At 32.6% G+C, this 23,439-nt stretch overlaps 2 long non-coding RNA genes across 4 annotated transcripts; both read right to left on the reverse strand.

Annotated features, from left to right (window-relative positions):
- Nucleotides 1-10,743: 10,743 nt before the first annotated feature.
- Nucleotides 10,744-22,938, reverse strand: LOC127849555 (uncharacterized). Of its 2 annotated transcripts, XR_008034909.1 has the most exons (4): nucleotides 22,808-22,938; nucleotides 20,998-21,081; nucleotides 20,390-20,425; nucleotides 10,744-10,802 (listed from the first exon to the last, which is right to left on the reverse strand). It is a non-coding gene; the product is annotated as an uncharacterized LOC127849555 (long non-coding RNA). The 2 variants fall into 2 exon arrangements; XR_008034910.1 differs by lacking the exon at nucleotides 20,390-20,425.
- On the reverse strand, nucleotides 14,088-18,892 carry LOC127849551 (uncharacterized). 2 transcript variants are annotated; one of them, XR_008034905.1, is made up of 3 exons: nucleotides 18,209-18,892; nucleotides 14,411-14,472; nucleotides 14,088-14,178 (listed from the first exon to the last, which is right to left on the reverse strand). It is a non-coding gene; the product is annotated as an uncharacterized LOC127849551 (long non-coding RNA). The 2 variants fall into 2 exon arrangements; XR_008034904.1 differs by lacking the exon at nucleotides 18,209-18,892 and having other exon boundaries at nucleotides 14,411-15,272.
- Nucleotides 22,939-23,439: the final 501 nt, after the last annotated feature.

Here is a 23,439-nt window from a genome sequence, read left to right on the forward strand (position 1 = left end):
TTCGATCTTAAACTGTATACATTTTCTTAAGTTTATTTTTACGTGACCTTTTAATGATGCCACGCAGAATTGGCAAATTTGTAGCGCAAAAAACGTTTAAAACTAGAAGTTTTGCCATACGATCGCCTGAAGACCTTGTTGACAGATAGTAGACGAACAACGGACAATGTCCAACATAATGACACAGTTTCGGATATTATTATTTCGGATACAATAAGTAATATCGAGAAAGAACTTGAACTAGTGTCAGAGACAGTTATAATGGAGTCTTCTGCTGAAACATCCGTACCATTGGGAAGATTAATCGTAGAGCTTGCATATATTGTTAAGCAGTTAAATACATGTTGCAAGTGTGGTTCCAAATTAAATTTGACTAATACAATTCGTGAGAGATCGATATGGAATTGGGTCAGAAATATCAGTCATGTGCCGGACCTGTAGGACAATTAATAAAATATACACAAGCAAACGGCATCGACATGATGGCTGCACTCATATCTTTATTCAAGGCACCACACAAAGGTCTTGAAAAATATTCCCAAGTTTACCTTGTGAGTTAACTACTCTAAGACCAGTATTCTGCACACAATTAAAAGAACTAAAAAGGTTACCATCAACTGGGCTAGAACCACTAACCACTGGAGTAAAAGTCTATCGCTTAGACCACTCGGCCATCCGTGCTTATACAGTATTGCTGTATGTTATACTTTATATAAGCAATCCTCGTAGTGTCACAAAATATACGACAACAACAGAACTGTCCAAATTATTCAATCGTTTTTCGTTGCAACGCTTTATGATTTTCAGGTTTTTGCATCGTCAAAAGATGCATATAATGGATACTTTAAAGCATGGTTAATGTTCAGTATTACCGTTTCCTTACAAATATCATTACTACAACGACAATTTGCGAATCTGAAACATTTTGTTTTAATTTTGTCGATTTACCAAAACGTGAAAAGACTATTCAATAACATATCCGATAGATGAATGATTTTTTTATATAACATAAAAATGCGATCGAAGCATCGTATTTAAAAGAAAATGTATGCATGCGATCATGCATTGACTTAAATTGTATGTAATTAATGCATTGCTTAAGAAGTTATTCTAACAAATATAAACGTTTTAACTAGATGTGCAATACCTGATATTCAAACGAAATTGCAATACTCACAGACCTTATGACAAGGTCGCCTTTCCTCAACTGCGAATGCGCAAACCATCAAACAACACAAGAAGATGATGCAAAAAAAATAATTAACTAATAAATTAAAAGCTATATGAGCAGTTTTTGTGAGATCATAGTTGGATGTTTAAAAAGCGTGCATATTGTAAATCAAATATAAAATGTAAAAACATCAAGAAAGATTTAAGTCAGTGAAACCACTGTTGGAACGTAGGGAAACCCTATAATATGTTGGTTTAAAGCCTACATGCGAAGAAGGATAGCTATATATTTTTTAACGCATCATCTTTATTTTACACTCATATTTGCGCGATTCGGCCGTGCTTATCCATATTTGCACGAGCAACCAATGCTTATAAATTCCCAATAGTTCCGCGAACATTTGTTTAAATTGTAAAGCATGTAAATACTGAATAACATTCAGGTAACAATAAGGGCTTCAACGGGAACCCGGAAATATTCAAATTCGTAGGTTGAAAACAAGAAAATCCGGCTCAACGTTTTCAGTTTTCACTAACGATGAAGTCGGGTTGCTAGTTAATTAACGGAAATAATCAGGATTAAATATTGTCAATATATTTACAAGTTCATTGAATGTGTTTTCAAAATATTTTTTATCACTGTTAAATTCTAAATCAACATAAATTAAGATAACATACATGCCAACGCATGTAAGTCCAAGTGTTTTTCATCTTTCATCAAAATCTGCAAATGGTATACATTTCTTTCAAACGCAAGACGCATTTCTAAAAAGTGCGTATAAAACGTTTTAAATGGCATTCAGAATTAAACAAAGAATGTGACTTCTTCATCGAAAACTAAGAGAGCGTTTGTGTTTGACCTTTTTGCTATTTAATTCTTACGTTAGCGGATTTCTTTTACGAATATGATTTATATTTATAGTTATAATATGTTCAATTTTTATCTCATAAATTCATTATTTTTACTTTTTATAATATTAAAAAGCCTTATTTCTGATGTGAAACACAGTTGAAGATATCATGCGCTATTGGAATCTGGGTATAACTGATTTGGTTCTAAATCAAACTCGATCCGATTTGTATTACTTTTTTTTCCCCGCCGACCCGACCCGAAGAACGGGTTCGACTCGTCTGAGCTGTACTTAAGAAAATAAAAACCTGTAAACGCTCGCATTCGAATTTATTACGTGCTCAATTGTGTATTGTTATATTATTAAATATAGGTTTTCTGACCGGAGATATACGCACAACTTAGTATGAACGTTTATATTACCGGTAAATTTATACGTTTAGAAGATTCAATCATAAAATGTTAATATCACACATCCCATACCCGGGAGGGGGGGGGGGCGTTGGGTGCGTTCGCTCCCAATCTTTTTTGACGAGTAAAAAAAGTACTCTAAGTTGCAACCAACTTTATTTGATGCAAAAACGGTTATTTATTTTTTCAGGAACCAAGTGAGTCTTCGTATTTAAGCGTTAAAATAATGTTGTATTCAATATGCAACCGACAGGTCACCATAACATTAATTTCTCGATTTATTCATTCCCAAGATAGCGCGTGATTTTTATTTACAATTTTTAACCGTAGAATTGTTAAAAGCAACCGAAGTTTTGACGGCAAAATTTGAGAAGATCTAGAAAGCCGGTCCCCGCAAAATGGAATTGGAATCTTTGTTATAAATGGATATTTGTTTTTTGTATAATGCATAATTATTAACCTGGCACTCTAATCCGTATAAAATCGATACTTATTTTCAGATATTTGATACTAAATTATTGTTCTGTAACTTTGGTCATCTTTATTAATGTCTGTTAAAGCCATAACTTTAATATATATCATAACAAAATGATGAAACCACGACTTATAACAATTAAACATTGTGCACAGCATTTTCGGCAGACTGCGTTGTTTTTTGTTATATCCCCGTACAACCATTTTCGGATCTCCTAAATGGTTTTACAGCAACAAAAATATCAGCTATGCTCAAAACAGGCCAATGTTGTTGTTGAATGACAAGAAAACAAATCATTTCTACAAAGCAGTGTAGCTTTTTTTGTAGTTTACCAATACTTAATGGCATCTGCTTCACATACATAACTTTCCACAATGTTTAATTATGTAAAACTTTACACTAGGAATGTCCTACTCTCAAACAGTTGTTATAATGAATTTAACACGTTAAAACATATGATCAGGTGGACGTTAACGTTTAATGTCCATCAACTGTGACGGATCTTGGGCAAATAAGTACTTTTTTTTTCTTCGAAGTCCTGGTATACATTGTTAATGACTTTGATCCCATAGGACCAGTAGTTTGTGGTTATAGTGTCTTAATGAAGCCTTAAGTGTTATATTTTACTAAAATGCGTTTAGAAAAAGATAACTTATTTGTTAAAAATAGTTTAAAACAAATTAAAGTAACCAGTCATACCATTTTGATTTCTTTTTAGTATTGATGCAGATTAGAGAAGACCCAGTTTTGTAAATCAGTGTCTGTTGTAAAATACACTATAAGCACGTTTAAAGCAATGCTAACCCTCTGGTACTATCCATAGTAGCAGAAAAAATTGTTTTGAAAAAAGTCAAATATTTACATTTAATTTGCTCGATTTATGAATAGTAGAATGCTGGAATGGTGAAACACACCAATTTTATCAAGATTCCAATAAATAATGATATTTTATGCCTTTCTTATTGTTTGAATTAACATTCTATAAATGTGTTGTTGCATAGGTGAACAAAGTGTGTGCGCGCATACTAGTGTCGGTTTAAACACCGTATAAAATTATGTATATCCGCGACTGATCAAAAAAGGTGGTTATTGAAAAAAGTGGGGGGAAAACAAGTATGTTATATCATATTCATGTCGATCAGTCACTGAGTATGGTCATTGAAAGTGAAATTTCATATAAAAATGCTCTATAACTTCAGTCTCTAAATACAGTTAAAAAGTGATCAGAATGCAGTAGTTTACGTTTCATTTTCAAAATTTTCTAGGGGAGGACCTCCAAAGCCCCCGAGTGCAGGCGGGGGACATCTCCTCCCGCACATTCCTCCTTCGCCACTTTGTTGGTCAAAAACAATCGTCGATGGAAAAAATTCGCACGCCCCTTTTCAAAACCCTTGCTACGGGCATGCATCCTGGATGTTCTTTTCTTGATAACGAATATTTATTCCATTCCAATGTTACGGATAGGCGCGTGTTTCAATTTTACCAGCAAGTAATCCGGTTTTGTTATTAAAGGGACCTTTTCACGTTTTGGTAAATTGACAAAATTTAAAAAAGTTGTTTCAGATTCGCAAATTTTCGATTTAGTTATGATATTTGTGAGGAACAGTAATACTGAACATTTACCATGCTCTAATATAGCCATTAAATGCATCTTTTTTTACGATTTAAAAACCTGAAAATTATAAAGCGTTGCAACGCGAAACGATTGAATAATTTGAAAAATTATACATTGAAGACGAATTTCATAAAATGCAGCAAAGACAAATTAGCGCCCCGAGCCGATTGTGACGAAGATATTTCGTACATATTTTCCTACAATAAACGAAGCATTTGTCTTTTTATTGAGATCAGAGTTAGTGTTCGTGTGTCGAAAATATGAAAATATGTCGTTGCAAGAATTTAAAATGAACCGTTAAACTAAATTTTGAATCACATCGTTCATGCATGATATACATGCTGGCGATTTCGACTGTACAGGCAATTTCGATTTCAGAATCAAATATCTGGCTTATTTAGCATTTTTCGACATATATATATATATATATATATATATATATATATATATATATATATATATATATATATATATGTATATTTTTTTACACATTTTATATAAATTCATGAATATTTGACAAAATCGCTTAATCTCGGTTTAAAAATATCCATGATATGCAATCTTTTGACGATTTAAAAGCCGGAACATTAAAAAGCTTTACAATCGCGAAACGATTGAATAATTTGGAAAGTTCATTCATTTTTATATTTGGTGGCATTACGAGGATTGTTTATATTAAGTATAAAATACATGCGAGTCAGAACGGTTGGCCGAGTGGTTTGCGCGCTACAATTTTACTAAAAGAGCAAGTTATTCGAGACCAGGTGTGGAATATTTTTTTCACGTTCTTTTATTTTATTTGTAATATATATTGCAACGCTTTAGTTCCAATGCTTACATATACCAATTTAAAGCATTTAATAACAAATTCTTAAATCTGCGAAAATGTCCCTTTACATTAACTGTGACTTAACCATACTTTTCAAAAAACGTTTATGAGAAGGTAAATATTGTTTGTTTTTAGTTATTTTCTCTTTTTTCGAGATTGGCTGTAAATGATGTATATAAAATGAAAATTAATGAAGAAAATTAAACTGATTTGCATTTTATATTATTCAGGAACACACTGATAATCAAAATCCTAAAGATTTTACAGGAATTAACTTCTCACTGCAGTAACCACTTCAGGGTACGTAACTGTTGCGAGGTGTTTGACAAAAGGGGTGCCGATACCGTAACACAGATTTTTTTTAATGCCGAAGATTGTCAAAATAGGCATTTTGAACGACAGTCTTCTAGTTTGGAATATTTCTTCCGTTTTGCAATCTTGACAAATTACTACCCTAATCGAACGACAATATGCGCGTTTATGTTTATACCAAATAAATATGAACACTTATAAAATTGTATCCCGATAACGATGTACGTCCAATTGAAAACTTGACATAAACTACATATTTCTCACACATATACATGTACATATTTGCAGTAGCAAAATTTTGACCGGAACTCAATGAATCTTGACCAAGTAATGAGACTTTAAAAAATTGAAATCCGTTAACATTTTGATGGGACTTCTTGAATACATGGAATCTACTAATTTGTGTATATTGAAACATGAAAATGGCATAAAAAAATGGTTACAGAAATAACTGGCTCATAATTGTCGTCTCCATCTTGTCTGTTCCGTGCTTACCCCTCACCGAGTAAATACCAGCCCAATAAAGAAAAAAGTTTGTTAAAATAAACAATTTGAAGTACACACACAAACATGTAAAAAAATCAGTAAATGAATTACATGTCAAGTAATTTACACGTTCCAGTCAGTTCGTTCGTAAGTAATGTACGTGTGGTTTGATTTTGGTCGTCATTAGAAGGTTAGCGACTTTTATAAGCTTATTTATTGTCTAGTGTTTTTTTTCATAACTGAGATATCGATGAATTCTTCTGTTTAAGCAAAGTTTAGTATAACAAACTTGAAACATTTCTGGGTAACTTCACTCACATGTAAGTATTAGTTAATGTTCAAATACTATTGGAAACACATGCAGTTCATGTATATTAAACTAGTATTAAATTAGTGAACTAATACACTCATATCTCTGATTTATGCTAGATGTTTGGATGGCATTGGCTGCAATTATTCTGAACGTGTTGTATCGCAATGTATTTCCGTCCAGATAAAACTGCATATATATTGTGTTGGATGCAATTGGGAGATAGTATACAAATCAATACACAATTCTAATAGTTAAAGTGGAGGCCTTTTATTTGTGTTCTAGGTCCGGGCACTGCACGTGTCAGTGGATGTACTTTATTAATATTGGAAGCTTATCAGTCCTAACACGTAACTAACTCAATAGTTTGTGCCTTGCGAATTTTAAATTGTGTTTCTATAGACTTCCATATCTCTAAATTCATTGAGGTGGAGTTCAGCTCAACAATTAAATATGTTAAGAGCATGCATTTCTCACAAGTACCCAGAGGAGATCTTTTTTTAATCCAATTGCATTGCTTTGTAAAGATCCAATCAGAATCCAATAATGAACTTGTGTTCTTTTCAATTACATATCCTTTATCTGGGATAATAGACGTGATTTTTTACATATATTGCACGTACAGCACAGTACAAGATTTCTCACTGGTGCAAATGATTGCAAACTTGCATTAAACCGATCACAACCACATATTGGCTATTTATTCACAATATACCGGTATTCAAAAGTAAAAGGTAAAAACATGATAATATAAATGAAGCATTTACATAAAAGACTACAAGTGTAAACCTATACATACATACACATATATACCTATACAAAAATACACTAGTCAAAAGTTCACTAAAATAATGGAGTTTGGTGTTAATCTCTATGGTCATGTTCACAGACAAAACTTGATCAAAGATCTAATAAAAATACTTTCCATTTCTTATTATATATATGAACTCTATGTGTCTCAATACAGGAAACTCAGAAGGACCACATAATTCAATAAAAATCAATATCCTTCAATTAAAGGCACTAAAATAAACTAAAATAAGTTCTAAACATCTTCTTCGTTGCGGATATTGTTCTACACATCTAAAAGGGAGCATTTTAAATCATTAGCTTCTAAAAAATAATAGTCATACACAACCTTTGAATTTCAACTAGGACCAAAACCACAGAAAAAAGTAAGTGTATGGAATGCATTCAATGGAACCAGGATAATACATGCAATTAAATACAATCAACAAGCAAAGCATTAAACAACATGATGTTAAACTTTCCATACTTGAAATGTATCATTCAATGCAACTTATGTTCAGAACAAAATGTTCTCAAATTTAAATCAAACTGTAAGCCTGTTCTGAAGTTAACATACTTAAAAAATACACAATTTACATATGACAAGAAAATTAACAATATCCAGGTCGTACTTGTTTCCTAAACATATCTTCAGTCCTGAGTGCACTCACATATCCTAGAACCGTTTTTACAGCAATCACGAAATGCAATTATCTAATAAACACTAAAATTCAAATTATGCACAAATGCTTTATTCACACACAAAATGTTTTGAAAAAAAGCTGTTTCCATACATGGCACAATATGATATGTGTTCAGTCATGATATGTTAAAATAACTTTTGTGTTTTAATTTATTTATTGCATCACCATATAACATCTTATAAATAATAGCAATGGTTAATGGTAATAATTTACATTATACATGCATAAGAATATTAAACATATTACCTAATATATCTGTAAAAGTTAAAAAAATTTTATACATGTATGAATATAACCTGTTTTTCTACTCTTTAAATGGTACTGCTTTACAATATGAAACAATTGTTTTTATTAAATTTTGGTACTTAACCACTTTTTACTGTAAAAAATAAGTAGTTATTGCAATAATACAAGTAACTTTTCGCGTTTAATATCATACAATTGTTATACCAGTATTTAAGGTAACTATTGTCCTTTAATTATTAAAAAAGAAATCTCAAAACCACTAAAAATGCTAAATTAAAAATCTAAATAGTTTTGTTTGTGCATTTCACACATATACATACATTATATTGAATAAAAAGACAAAATAAATACAAATACAATGTTAACTATAAGCAACCACATAGAAAGAAATCACAAATGATATTAAAATGAAAATTCCAACAAACTTACATACGTGAATATCCAATCTCAGATCATTCTTTTGTATTATGATGTGAACATATGAGAAATATTCAAGCCCATTATTCAATAAAATAGTAAAAAAGTAAAATAACATGTTTAAAAATACCTTTATCGAATTTTAATAAAAATATTGTTCCATTAAAAATATGTTTCTACTGTATTAAAGATATGAGTCAACCAAAACTGCACTGGAATATTTGCCACTATTAAATTGTAATATTTCTTAAAAAAATCACTTTGTGTAATTAATCAATATATCTGTAATGGAATGCAGCCATATCAATATAAACATGAGCTATTTCCTCCAAAAAGGCACACAATATTTGCCGTGTACAATGTGAATTAGGCCCAATATCAACACTAAAATGGGCCTTGCTCTAGGAAAACGGGGCCCAATGCATGTTTGTAGTGTTCTCCCTTGTTAGCCATGCTGTACGCAACGGTCAATCTGACAGGAAGACCATTTGCTGCTTTAGGAATATTCGTTTAATAAAAGTCTCGTATAAACACATATCCAGTCAATGCAGAAAGTGTTGTCCCTTAAAAGCCTGTATGGACAGCACAGGCTAAGCAAAGATGACTGTCACACTTCACACACTTTCATTGAGCCCTATTTTACAAAAGCAAGACTCAACTATTTGAAAGTCCTAAATTGACTCACATGTTCTTTAAAATAATAGACTGATCATTAAAACAAACTTCCCATGGAGTAACATTACGAAATCTATGAACCTAACATAGACAACTAAGGCATGCATACTTATAATGAACATTCATGTCAACACGAAACATGTTTTGAATGATGAACATTTTGAACACTAGATTTATAAAACATAATGCATACTCTGTGATGTTCGGTGTTCCTTATCTAGAACCCTTTCGGGAGGCGCTTCGTCTCTTCACTTTCCGCTCATTACTTATCGTTACTTAAACTGCTTTGGGCGGTTTGGCCTCGCCTTCGTGTTCGTTACACCGTATGGCGATTACTCAACACTATTCACAATTGTTTTTCGTTTATCGCCAATTATGGTGTGAGTTTTGGTCGTTTTCGTTATTTTGTATAATTCCCTACTTTACAATAGTATATTTTTTTCTGTCATCACTCCTACTGTGTACAATCCCGTCATTTTAGTTTTGGCGAATCATTCGCACTCTGTCATTCTCGTACCTAGCTTTATTAGAATTTCTTGTTTATTAAGATTGCTTTAGTTCAGATTTAACATAGAATGTTGTATACTTTTTCAAAGTAAAAGTATATATTACTCATTAATTACTGTCTTCGTAATTCAGTATATTTTCCGACAGGATAAGCATTAATATGTCTAGTCATAAAGTGTTTAAGAGTTCAATTTTGATATGTTTCTATGTTGTAATAAGTATTCTGTCTAGTCACGTATAGTATTATACATTTTTTTCCAGTATTTTACCATCAAGTTGGAGCAAAAATATTCGTAAATTTCGAATTAGAAATCGTATTGTTCTTCTATCGCCCCAGCACTGGTAAGCTATCTGGAGGCTTTCGTATGCAAAATCCAGAATATACTCCTGAAATTTTTTAAAACTATTTGTGCTTAAAACAGCACATTGCTTAAGCCCTTGGTGTACTGTAACATATATAAACACATGCAAATAGATTTGTATGGAATGTTTAATTTTGCATGTGTATGCTTAAAATATTGCTGCCAGAAATTGAGGTCACACAAAACTTAATTGCAGTAGGAAACTCCCAATGCATGGATTTTCCATCACTCGCTGTTTTACTCAGAATAAAAAGCTTTTAAAAAAGGCTGTAACTCTTTACATTGATTCCAAATAAAAATCCTTTTTTTCAAATTTCTAAATGGTTTGTATCATAATTCTGAAATAAATCAACTTGTATTTAATCTTCAAATCTTATAGCAATTGGTTAACAAATTCCTTTTTCGTTCTACTTCTATTGTGATATCTATTATTATTATGGTGATACAAATTATTATTATTCTCTGTCAGCCATACCCACGTTATAATCCCCTTGGTCACTTTCTTTCAACTTCAAGATAAATATAACGCCCATCACAATACCAGCAATCTGAAAGAAAAGCTTTCACCATCATACTTAGTATTCCATTTCCCCTGTCTCACCCAACTTACGGATAAACAAAACTCCAACCACAACACCAGTAATCTGAAAAAGATGAACAAATCACAATATAACATTCTGCAGTTGATGCATAAAATATAAAGCCTGGTTCACTGGGAAAACAGGGCTTAATCCATGTGCATTAAAAGTGTCATGACATATAACCTGCGCAGTCTACACATGCTTATCAGGGATAACACTTAGACTTTCGCGGATTTTTTGTTTTACGTATTTTCTTATAAAAATCCAGTCTAGGCGGAAAGTGTTGTCCTTTATTGCAAAGGCTAATCTCGGTTGACCTTTTGCGCACATGCATGAAGCACTGTTTTTTCAAGAACAAAGCTAAAATGATCAGTTACCGATACACTAGCATCGAAAATGACATAAATAAACTGTAAAGAAAAAGTTCAAGTTCAATTTATTACATACGTATTAAACAGGATTTCAAGATTTATTAGATATCATGTAAATAAAGGCCTCCGTCTAAAAATACAGCATTCATTAACAATTACAGTATAAAATGATAAATGGCATCTTGTATAAATTGTGGTTTTACACTTGTGTTTTGACAAATACACATTTTCAAAACTATACAAAATCCTTGTTACTTGTAAATTTCACTTGAGTGCGTTGTTGCTATTGATGTGTATCAATTTTATGGATTATAATACATACTAATGCATAACCTTCAAATATCTAGTTAAAACAGGTATTTCATTTCAATAACAATAATACAGATAGACCAATGATAGCAGTGCATACACGTATATAGTTCCAATATTCATATAAGAGAGACTAAAAATTATTATTTTTCGGCATTTTGTGACAATAGTAGAGTCTTTCTTTGAGACTATTTTACAACAAAAAATATAACTAAAGAAAAATAAACACATCTTCTATCAATGAAAGGGGGATTACTTGAAATTTACAAAACGAGCCCCTTCAGTTTTCAAATGAGTTGTAAACTTAACTCTTTCAGTACTGGAACCGAATTTTGAAGGCCTTTGCAAACAGTTTGGAACGTGGCATCAGAATCCAAACTGTTTGCTATTCTGTTGTATTCTTTTAAAAAAATCGAGGAAAATGCTTATTTTAGAAATTCAGCAGACGACATTTTAGCAGACTACAAATTTCCCAGCATGCAAAGGGTTAATACCTGTGGTTTTTTATATGAATGTTTGTTGTAATATGTCTGAGAAACATTAATTGTACAAAACACATTTACAAAAACAGAGTTGTTTTCAATTTTAAAGAGATATAACAGTGTAAGTCAGGGTGTGAATTTTATAAAAAGTATAAATGGTAGATGATTTCTAAAAAATGAAATTTGGTCCAATTATTCTAACATTTCCCCAAATACAGGTATGTATAAATTAAACTACTGTTTTAAAACCAGACAGAGGCAAAGCATTATTTCAGAAATTACTATGTGTAAGAAAGATGAAGAAAAAAATAGTACAAATAGTGCCAAGTACCCGAACTTTCTTTTCATAAAGAAAGCACTCAAGAGAAAACTCGGAAAACTTCTATCAGATTAAGATGGTTAGTTAAGCGAATCCCACATCTCTTTTTTGGTTATTATATGAAATAATCACTTATAACTTTAGATCCAAATATATATATATATATATATATATATATATATATATATATATATATATATATATATATATATATATATATATATATAATATATATATATAATAATATATATAATTACTTTGAGTAAAAATTATTTATTATTTCAAGTATTATGTATTTAAGCATCTTAATTATTAACATAATTATACAATGGAAATAAAGGCTTTAAATATGTTTAATAAACTAGTACAGCAAATCTCATAGTTAATCTCATAACCACAACAACATAATAGTTATAATATATATAGACAAGTGTCAAATTCCAATTGTTTGCAATTATTACCCCCACAATAATAAATTGATGAATAGAAAACGAGACTTGCGACATAAAGTCATTGGTTTATACAGTTTGCATAGTGAACATGATATGTATTTCAATTTTATTTCAGTCTCATCCATTTACATGTACAACATATTATTTACAAGACATAAAACACATGTATAACAACATCTGTAAATGGCCATTCAAATTTTGATTATAAAAGACTATAAAAAAGTCTAAATATAATACAGATAACACATTAATGGTAAAAGATAGTACATGTATTTCGTGAGTGAATGAGTGAGTGTTATTGTGTGAATTAGAGTTGTATGAGTGGGGCTTAGTAGGTGATATGAATACGCGTGAATGAGTGAGTGAGTGAGTGAGTGAGTGAGTGAGTGAGTGAGTGAGTGAGTGAGTGAGTGAGTGAGTGAGTGTAGGTAGATGTAAAGCTGTTGAGTATAAGCTAGTAATGGCAGTAGAGGGTTTATTGAGCTATAATGAATTACGTTTTATTCAGTGACAAAGCCAGTGGTTGACAACCTAAGATGAGAATAATGAGTATGTTTTAATTCAATTGTCTTGTTTGTACCCTAGTGTATTGGTAGATCAACTGCCATTAAACCTATGTATGCAATATAAATGTTTTATCTTGATATATGTAGATGTATCTGACATTTCAACAACATGATTACTGAATTACTGAATAGAGTATATACATAATGCATTCATAAATGAAACAACTGTACAGTTAACTAAAAGCCATATTAGTAGTGCTAATCTTATCTTTCATTTAAACTGCCTTAAAACAAGAATTTTAAGATACTTAAATGAAATATTGTGACTTTTTCCAAAAATTTGATAAGTTTAATACCTATAATTTTTTTTTATAGATTTTACTTATTTCCAAGAAAATTCAATAATTATGTTATAGTGCGATTGACAGGTGATTTTCCATGTTATTGAGCAAACATAAATATTAAGCTCGTCCTGGAACATAATTAAAAGAGAACGACAGGTAACTTCTGATCGTTTTGTAATATTTTAGGCAAGGCTTAAAATACAGATGATGGCGAGGCTTGGCAATCCGTTATTTTATTCTTGCCGAGCCTGATAAATTACAAAAGATCAGGCAGTAATATGTTTTTCTGTTTATCATACCTCTACGTCCCTCCATTGTATAAGAAAAATTCTAACACGGCACGTGACTTGTTTTCTATAGACAAAGAAGGAAATCAAGCGTGGGTTATTCTGCAATAACTTATTGGCGGAGCTTATACACTGAAAGCACGCGCTGTAGCAAAACAAAACATGCCGATACATTTTTCACCAGCGTTATAATCCGGTATTTTATGAATGAAAGTCACGTGGCAAAATGTAACCTCCTGTCACGCGGGGTATTTCTAATTACTTGTACTCGTAACAAGCAAGTTACAATATACTTTATTCACTGAATACAATCAATATTCATATAGCTTAAGCCTTGTTTATAGGAAGTCAGTAGTAGAAGATGACGTCCTGAAAATATACAACACAACATACATTTATTAAAACATGTGTGGTTCCTCTCAAGAGTATACAATACGCATACACACAAGAATCAAAGCACTATAATTAATATTAAAACAAGTTAAAACAATAAATCATCTTGCACAGATATAAATTCCTACACATACTGCATCATACAATGATACAAACATACAACATGAACAAATACATACAAATGACTAACTTAACACAAGTTACTCACTGAATATGTGCTATTCAGGACCTGCTGTTCCTATATATGGCTGGTGGGGTTAGTTCTGCTAGCTGAAATATTAATTATTGCAAAGTGAAAGTGATCATTCATAACAACATATTTTTACCGATAGCCCGATAGTTTGAGTAAAGAAATAAAAGAATAGAAGAAAGAATCGGGGATGATAAACACAAATACAAAAGCAGTAATACCTCTTAATGTTATGACTTACTTATCATTTACTGATTCCTAATGAAATATATAAAACTAACTGGATTTCTATTTCTTTCTCCAAATCTGTTCTATGAAAAAGTGACAAGCGAATGACTTCCGCTTGGGACAAACCAAAACATTATTAACCGCAACCTTAATGTACAGGTTACACTATACTAAGTTTTACGCCTAGTTACATTCTCCCCCTCTCCGAAAATCAAGTCGTCCCGACTTGAAATGTACCAAATAAAACAACCTCGTACTTCAAATACAACTACACTAACTATGTTAGTGTTACTAATAACTACTTAAATACTTAAGTCAAGACTTTCAGTACTAAATAAAAATACATTTAGCAAATATCAAATATATTGGATAGTTTGCTCCGGATTGCCTCTTACCTGCAATAAAAATTAACTATGAATTAGTAAAAAACAAATAGATAAACAGAATATTTATCTGCATATTAAAATACCAAACATGACGCCACTGGCTAACAAATCTTCTAAATGTTTCCTCACTTCTTCTATCATTGATGGTGGAATACGTCTATATCTTTCTTTGAAAGGGGTTTTGTCGATTAATTCTATTCTGTGTTTCATAATATCACAACTTCCTATGTCTGTCTCTGATGTTGAGAATATGCCTTTGTGTACTTCCAGAATTTTCATAAGCTCCTCATGGTGTGATGGATTCAAGTCTTGATCAATATTAATTTGGTTGAGCACCGTTGTATCGTTATCAGTTGGCATTTTGTTCTTTTCTTCATAAATGGTAACTAGTTGTAATTCAGCTACTACAGCTCTCGGTGAAATTTTTACTGTAGATTGTGTAGTATTATTTATATTCACTACAACTTCTTGTTTCTTACCAGAGTAGTGTATAATTGCCGGTGTTATTTGTGTAAAATTGGGCAAATTAGATTGTCTAGTCTCCTGTATTAATGCACATGTGGGATAATGCCTCAATTCTCTGTCAGTTGAACATTTAAGGTTTATAGACTGGTTTGGCCCTAATGAAACAGTGCGAGTTAGAGCAGACCTCACGATAGCTAATGTGTAGTTATTCTTCTTTATTTCCTTTTCTCTTAGAATCATGCATCTGAATGCTAAGTACCATGGTACATGTAATTTTGAGTTTTGGAGAAATTTCTCGCCAAATATTTCCTTACAGTCCTTAATTAATTCTGTCAAAATATTTGTTCCCAAAAGAATAGGTGTACCTTTATTATATTCAGTGTCTGGAACTATAAGAAACAAGCATTTCTGTTCAATATCTCCAGGAAAACCACAAGCTTTCAAAGAAGTTTCTACATATCCCTTGTATGGTAGCTCATTTCCGTCTGCACACTCAATTTTCAACAAGTTGTTAAGAGGTTTTAACTCTATTTCTCTTAAATTTTCTAAGTAAAACTTTTCAGAACAAGTGGATACACATGAACCTGTGTCGCAAAGTGCATTGGTCATTATATTATTGATAAATACCCTGACTTCAGCTGCTTCACCAATCAATTTGGGGTCATACGTACTTGATGTGTCACTATACTGACCCGACATAGCAACACTCACTCGTTTAAAGGGCACTCGCTAGCAAAGTGTCCATACTCGTTGCAGCTGTAACACTGAATATGAGGTTTGAACATATTGCTTCCAAAAGGGCGTTTCGGTCTGTAACTTTCTGTTCCTCGACCTTGACCTCGAAATGGACGTCTTCCTTGAAACTGGTCTCTAATACCTCTGAAGTGTCTAGGTCCTCTTTGTCCTCTTATATGGTAACCTCTGTCTGAACCTCTTGTCTGTGGATTTGCTTTGGTTTCACCTGGATTCTCTCTTCTGTTCTGTGGGTACTGTTGCATAACATTAGTCTGACCTTTCTCCTTCTCTAACACTTCTATTCTAGCATTCATCTTTTCCAGCAGACTTTTAATTTCTCCTAATTCTGAGTTTTCGGGCTTCAAAGTGGTAGCTTGGCATTGTTTTGATTTACCTGTAGATTTTCTACTCTGAAATTCCTGTTCTAGTTTCCTAATCTCTGCCTTGAACATATTATAATCCGACGTAGTCTCATATTTAAATGCAGATGCAATTTTTAATTCGACATTTAGGCCTTCATAGAAGACACTTTTCAAAAGGATTTGCTGTGTTCTTGCAAGTGCTCCTAATTCTACTGCTCTAGAGAACATTTCTTCGACTCTACTTGCATATTTTACGACAGGCTCATTTTCTCCTTGCTCACAAGCATGAAACTTTTTCAAAGTGGACTCTGGACTTTCAATATTACCAAATGAGCTTTGAAACAATTCTAGGATTTCTTCTACTTTAGCTTCTTCTCTTAGCCTCATTACCATGTCTGCTGCCTCACCTCGCAATGATCTCCTTATGCCCAGTAGCATACTTGCATGTGAATATGTTTTGTCCTTGATCAGACAATTCACCTCATACCTCCAGGCTCTATACGACACTTCTCCTTTCCCTGGTTCCCCATAAAATAAGGAAATTCGAGGAAATTTAAGTGAATCCTTTTCCTGGTACTTTACTTCTTGTTTCATGCTTTTCTTAGTTAGCACATCTTCTAACTGTTCAGGGTCATCGAGTTTCATTTTCTTCAATACTTTGAGGAGAGCAATCTCTTCTTCACTAATGCTTTGAGCCATTTTCCTTGTATACAGACACTTATTTTATGTTACAATTTACAAATGATAGTTTTAACACTGAACAAGTTCTGTATACTAATAACTATAAAACTATGATGTACACTAGTTTACCACTACCTTATTTTAACACTAATATAAGTGGTGGGCCCACTAATCTAACTAAATTACCTTTAAAGTAACTTACATTACCTAACTTGTGTAAGAACAAGTTCAGTGTTTTCACAATAATAAAATCATATTAAAAGTTTTAATAAAACACCATAAATTTTATAACAATTTCTCCTCCTTTTCCTAATCAATGTGTACCATAATAAATCTTCCTGCGTTATTTTTTTGGTTGGGGTAAGAGACACCTGGACACGGACAATTATTGATCACAACTCGAAGCTTGTCTGGTAAATCTTTTTACCAGAAGAGCTAAAAATATACAAGTTTTCACAATAAGCATCTACCAATGTACCTGAATCCCATTCAGCAATCTGGTTCCCGAACTGCTATTCAGCAGTAATTCCCAGTACCTAATAGAAAACTGCACTGAAATAAATCTTGTTATTCAAGGAAAGAATCATGTATTATAAGTAAAGTCTTGACTTGTGACTGTTAATATCTACTTAATGCTATTATTCTTCATAAATTAGTACCATAAACACTAAAACTCTACTATCTGTACTCTTAATCACGTGAGAAGGAAGGTAGTCAGATAGAATGAACAGAATTCCTGGGCTTATACCGGTACACTTCAGATCTCAAGTGAAACGTGAACGTTAAGTTGCAGATTAATTTTCTTTATATGTATAATGCATGCTTGTTAATTACCCAGTCACCACATGTTAAAGTAGTGTTATTCAGAAATTATATGCTTATCAGAAAAAATAATCAAACGGTATTAAAACAAAAAATAAAAATGTTCACTTAATTTTTTATCTAACACTATCACTCACCACCTATATCAACACTTAGAGGAACCACACAGCACAAGTCAGTCTATTGAGTTCATGAGTCCTTGTATGTCCTTCGTGTGTCCTTCCTTGATCCTGTTTCAGCCTCAGGTGCCGGCACTGTTTTAACGACAAAGTGTGTGATCACAAGAAAAAAAAATGGTACCAAATTAAACACAACTCGAGTCGGTCTTCCTGTCAATCCTGGTGTTACGTAACCTATCTTTATCGCTGCAACTCTCCGGGGTTCTCACCCTATCCGGTATGTCAGAGCCCTCATTCGAGGGCCCCACGTTGGGCGCCAATTTGTAACCTCCTGTCACGCGGGGTATTTCTTATTACTTGTACTCGTAACAAGCAAGTTACAATATACTTTATTCACTGAATACAATCAATATTCATATAGCTTAAGCCTTGTTTATAGGAAGTCAGTAGTAGAAGAAGACGTCTGAATATGTGCTATTCAGGACCTGCTGTTCCTATATATGGCTGGTGGGGTTAGTTCTGCTAGTTATCATGTACTGATTCCTAATGAAATATATAAAACTAACTGGATTTCTATTTCTTTCTCCAAATCTGTTCTATGAAAAAGTGACAAGCGAATGACTTCCGCTTGGGACAAACCAAAACATTATTAACCGCAACCTTAATGTACAGGTTACACTATACTAAGTTTTACGCCTAGTTACAAAAATACTACGCTATGAACAGAAATGCGTAAAATTGACCAAATTTCCCACGGTGTTCGTCTGCTGCTTCGATACTAAAATGGCTGAAGTTCGAATCGGAGCAATGTGCTCTTATCGCGGATTTTCTTGTAGATGTAACACTCTTGCGTTAATTTAAAGTGTACAATGAAAACATGTTAGTTAACGCAAGTTGTTGTTGTTCTTATTTAACCAAACGTGTGAAATGAAATGGGTTTTTTCCATCCAGTTTGGCTGTTATTGAGGGCGGAGATCTGATCGACAGAACAGCCGAAAGCTATTTTTTATGGGTGGAGCTTCACATTAAAAAGTATGCAAGAAAAATAAGATACATTCTATAAATCTTTCGTAAAAATCGTGTTAGAATCGAAATAATTCGTGTACGTTATAGTTTGTTGTCGAATAACCCACGGCCGGAAGTTTAGATGCGTGGTTTCAAATCACTCGTGCTTCGCACTCGTGATTTAATCCCTACGCATCTAAACTTCCGGCCGTGGGTTATTCGACAACAAACTATAAAGTACACGAATTATTTCTTAAGTAAATTATCGCTAAGACACTGCATTTTTTGCGGGAATGATTATGATTATTGACATTTGATGTGTTAACAATGACATAATGAGTACTTACGCTGAATATTTGTAAAATATGTTGTTTATGCTATTTTATTTTTATGTTGCTTTTTTGTATAAAATATATAACATCTTGGTATCAAATTGTTTGTCCTGTTGAATATGATTCTATCTAAACAAAAAATATAACTTTATAGGTGATTCTGATTAATATGAACTACCTCCAAACATTGACAGATATAACAACTTCCTGTTGAACTGATATCTACCTCCAAACATTGACAGATATAACAACTTCCTGTAGAACTGATATCTACCTCCAAACATTGACAGATATAACAACTTCCTGTTGAACTGATATCTACCTCCAAACATTGACAGATATAACAACTTCCTGTTGAACTGATATCTACCTCCAAACATTGACAGATATAACAACTTCCTGTTGAACTGATATCTACCTCCAAACAATGACAGGTATAACAACTTCCTGTTGAACTGATATCTACCTCCAAACATTGACAGATATAACAACTTCCTGTTGAACTGATATCTACCTCCAAACGTTGACAGATGTAACAACTTCCTGTTGAACTGATATCTACCTCCAAACATTGACAGATATAACAACTTCCTGTTGAACTAATATCTACCTCCAAACATTGACATACATAACAACTTCCTGTTGAACGGATATCTACCTCCAAACATTTACAGATATAACAACTTCCTGTTGAACTGATATCTACCTCCAAACATTGACAGATATAACAACTTCCTGTTGAACTGATATCAGGCAGCTTTATATCAGACACATATCAATGTAGCGGTATGATAACTTACAGGACAAGCAAACAAATGCAATTTTCAAGCCCCAACATGAATTCGCTTTCTATCATACATACCATGTAAACAGTTTTTAAGTAACTAAAACTGTTCAACTTTTTAACAACAACAAAAATCAAAACGTATTGAATTATAAACATTTTAACCACTTCACATTATCAACTTAACATTGACAGTATGGCCATTATCTTGTCAGTATCGTTTTGCATTCTTTTTTATCAAAAGTGACAATTCCTGTGCTAAAATACTTTGGGAAGGGGAAAAACATCAATTCAAAATATAATCAGATATCTAACTCAACTCAAATTTATCCAAATAATGTTTATCTTTAATTCCCTAACATATTAAAGCGTTGATTCTAATATTGAATTCTGCCATCGCATGAACGGCAATGTATGGCAATATAACATATGAACCTCGCTGTGGGAAAACGGGGCTTAATGCATATGTGCATCAATTGCCGTCCTAGATTAGCCCGAGCAGTCTGCAAAGGCTCAGGGCAAAAACATTCTGCTTTTTTGACATTGTTTGTTTGAAGGAAGTCTATTCTCAGCAAAAAAAAGTTCAAGCAGAATAATGTCGACTGGGACAACGCTTTATGCAGATGCATTTAGCTCCTTTTTCTTTAGAGAGTGGCTCATTATGTTTTATTATTGCGATTTCTTACCAGAAATACGCAGAACGAGAATACGATGCCGATAACAAGATTTGCCTGTTTAATGACAATCTCTCTTGCAGCAGAGTAACAACCCTGAAATGGATACATAAGTTGCGATTTATGCATTTACCAAAACGTACACACACACAATTTAACAATAAACAACAGCTAAACTTTCTTAAACAAACTTGGCCTATGGATCCCAGGGTAAGTAGAATAGCTCGTCTTTTCTTAAGTCAAACTAAAACATAAACTATGAAACCATGCATACAAAAAGGGATGAATGAGTTAACTGTTTAATCTACCAAAACGATCGGTTTCATTGTTTTAGTAAAAGTTGACATATTTTTTTTGTCATGGATAAGTAGTTCGATTTTACTTTTCTAGTGCAACATTATGCCGACTTATGCTGGCGTCTAATTAAAACATTACACACCAACGACGGCAATAAATAACGTGTCAACACAGTAATAAAGCAATAAATCAGCACCTTTATAATTACAAACAAAGGATATGTTTTGATGATTGACAATATTGTTTTGTTTTACTCGCAAACATTTAAGTTGCAAACAGCAGGGAGAGGGGCCTTTTAGCATGGACACAATGGACTCATTTATTTAACTCAAGATACAAATCAGTTGAGACGTTGGACAAATTATATTGATGTTTTGTTTAACAATATCCAACACTGATAGTTTGGGAAAATAAATTGTTTATAAGCAACAAGCATCAAGATGAGAATTTGATGTAAAAACTTGACCAGTTAACGTCGTTTTAGTTTATTCTGAATTTAATATTATTAGCAGTAATTTACCTCATCGACGATGCCACCACAAACATATGACAAAAGTTTTCATTAAAAAAGTAAATTATTTAACTTATTGTATTACAAAACAACAATAAAGCGGTTTTTATAAAATAAAATCATGAAATTTATTATTAATGTAATTGCTTGACTTAATGAGCGAACGAACGAACACAATTTTGTGGTAAGCGATATGACTCAACTGTAGCATAAACAGCCCCAACAAAAAATTAACAATGACCCATTAAAACTTACATTATGTAGCTATATAACATTTTACTCATTTACCCAATATGCATATAGACTTTAAACATTCAATATTTTACATACAAAAATGGTTATATTTTTATGAATAGATTTTTTGTTGGTTTATGCAATTGTACTGCAGTATTTTGTATATAATACGTGCTTTCACTTACTTTTTACTGAACACGAAAGATGTCAATGCAAGCTCATTGTTGACTGAAGTTTACTTCGAAAAATGTTCCTCATATATGTACTCTCTATAGAAAATAAAGTAATTTAAGATAGCTTGTGTGGATTACATAAGCTGCCCGATCAGTTTTTTAATAAAATGTATTACTACATGCATTTAAATAATTGTGTAAATGACCGCTTGACTTTGAATTTATTTTTCCTACGTTAAATCGTATGGGTAAAAAGATATAAGCTCCACAATGTCTTATGGCCTTTATCATTCAAGAACTCTTTCAAACGTGACAAAACCTTGAGCTGGAGTTGTGATAAGTAACATTGAAGTTATCAATGTGATCAAGGACTTAGGACATGGTTAATCTCACAATAGTTGAACCTCACTCTGGGAAAACTGGGATTAGTGCATGTTTGTAGTGTCGTCGCTGATAAGGCTGTGAAGCTTGCACAGGCTAATCAGGTTCAACACTTTCCGATTATTTGGTATTGTTTGCTTAAAGTTTACAGACTGCACCGGCTAATCTGGGACGACACTTTACACAGTCATTATGCCGCTTTTTTCCAGAGCTAGGCTTTATTTACCCTGTAATGAAGAGCGTTATTCTGCGCCCCAGTTTGCATTCTTGGTGGGCCAAATGCGAATGACTGACATTTTTGCAGGTTCAGATACTGGCCCACTCTGTTTTCATATACACAGCAACTGGGTGGCACAAATTCCCCTGCAAAATTAAAACAAATGAAATATGAGTAATAAACAAGTGAAACATGAGCAATAAACTAGTGAAACATGAGCAATAAACAAGTGAAACATGAGCAATATTTATGGAAATCTCACATGACTCAGTATGAAAAATTACTAGAAGAGAGTTCGTTTTTATATATGAATATCTAAACATACATAGCAATCATAGTGAATTAAAAATGATACAATCCAAGAATTTTCCACATTTGCGATTCAGAACAAAACTTCGTTGTTACAAAAATAAACCAGTCACTAAAAAATTTCAGGTAAAGAATAGAGAAAGTCTCAATAAATTTCTCTCATTGTTTGTTTGACCTTAAATTGTGACCTTTGCCTTCTACCTACGGACTTGGTTGTAGTGTGTGCAGTTCAGTGTGCTTGTAACTTTTGCAAAGTTATTTTAAAGAAATTAAATTCCTGCATTTCAAAATCCTTAATTTGATCAATGTAATGATCGTATTTGTGATGTTGA

The sequence above is a fragment of the Dreissena polymorpha genome, chromosome 1 (assembly GCF_020536995.1).
Source record: "Dreissena polymorpha isolate Duluth1 chromosome 1, UMN_Dpol_1.0, whole genome shotgun sequence".
Lineage (NCBI taxonomy): Eukaryota > Metazoa > Mollusca > Bivalvia > Myida > Dreissenidae > Dreissena > Dreissena polymorpha.